Source organism: Oncorhynchus keta, unplaced genomic scaffold, assembly GCF_023373465.1.
Source record: "Oncorhynchus keta strain PuntledgeMale-10-30-2019 unplaced genomic scaffold, Oket_V2 Un_contig_2206_pilon_pilon, whole genome shotgun sequence".
In the NCBI taxonomy this organism is placed as follows: Eukaryota; Metazoa; Chordata; class Actinopteri; order Salmoniformes; family Salmonidae; genus Oncorhynchus; species Oncorhynchus keta.
In genome coordinates this window covers 500,001-501,164 of record NW_026282741.1, presented here as the reverse complement: position 1 = coordinate 501,164, position 1,164 = coordinate 500,001, and the positions used below count along the sequence as shown (strand labels likewise).

The 1,164-nt window shown below is 37.3% G+C and overlaps 1 long non-coding RNA gene across 1 annotated transcript in view; it reads left to right on the top strand.

Moving 5' to 3' along the window:
* The first annotated feature begins 772 nt into the window (after positions 1-772).
* The window catches only part of LOC127921336 (uncharacterized), an 801-nt gene continuing 409 nt past the window's right edge, over positions 773-1,164 (top strand). Inside the window, exons 1-2 of the long non-coding RNA XR_008108716.1 lie at positions 773-925; positions 967-1,164. The exon at positions 967-1,164 is cut by the window's right edge and continues 130 nt beyond it. This is a non-coding gene — a long non-coding RNA (uncharacterized LOC127921336). The remainder of the gene's footprint in view (positions 926-966) is intronic.

Sequence of the window (1,164 nt, the reverse complement as noted above, 5' to 3'; positions counted from 1 at the left end):
AAAGGTAAGTGACAATTTATGGTGTTGTTTCTAAATTTGTTGATTCCATAATGGCGGCTATTCCAAAATGAGCGCCGTTCTCAGATATTGCGTTTTCCGTAAAGTTTTTTAAAATCTGACACAGCGGTTGCATTAAGGAGAAGTATTTAATTCTGTGAATAACACTTGTATCTTTTGTCAATGTTTATTATGAGTATTTCTACTTAAATCACCAGATGTTTTGGAATCAAAACATTACTGCACGTAAGGCGCCAATATAAACTGAGATTTTTGGATATAAATATGCACATTATCGAACAAAACGTACATGTATTGTGTAACATGATGTCCTATGAGAGTCATCTGATGAAGATCATCAAAGGTTAGTGATTCATTTGATCTATATTTCTGTTTTGTGACCTCAATCTTTGGCTGGAAAAATGTCTGTGTTTTTTCGACTCGGCGGAGACCTAACATAATCATATGTTGTGCTTTAGCTGTAAAGCATTTTTGAAATCGGACACGATGGGTAGATTAACAAGATGTTTATCTTTCATTTGCTGTATTGGACTTGTTAATGTGTGAAAGTTACATATTTCTGAAAAATATTTTTTGAATTTCGTGCGCTGCCTTTTCAACGGAATGTTGTCGAGGTGTTCTGCTAGCGGTACCCCTGCACTAGAAAGGTTAATCAGTCCAAACTTCACTAGTCATAGGTGTCCCGTTTCCAGAACCCCACACCCTGGGCTTTCAGTTAGTCTCATCCGTTTCCCTAGTCATAGGTATTCCTTTTAGTTAGTCTCATCCGTTTCCCTAGTCATAGGTATTCCTTTTAGTTAGTCTCATCCGTTTCCCTAGTCATAGGTATTCCTTTTAGTTAGTCTCATCCGTTTCCCTAGTCATAGGTATTCCTTTTAGTTAGTCTCATCCGTTTCCCTAGTCATAGGTATTCCTTTTAGTTAGTCTCATCCATTTCACTAGTCATAGGTATTCCTTTTAGTTAGTCTCATCCGTTTCCCTAGTCATAGGTATTCCTTTTAGTTAGTCTCATCCGTTTCCCTAGTCATAGGTATTCCTTTTAGTTAGTCTCATCCGTTTCCCTAGTCATAGGTATTCCTTTTAGTTAGTCTCATCCGTTTCCCTAGTCATAGGTATTCCTTTTAGTTAGTCTCATCCGTTTCCCTA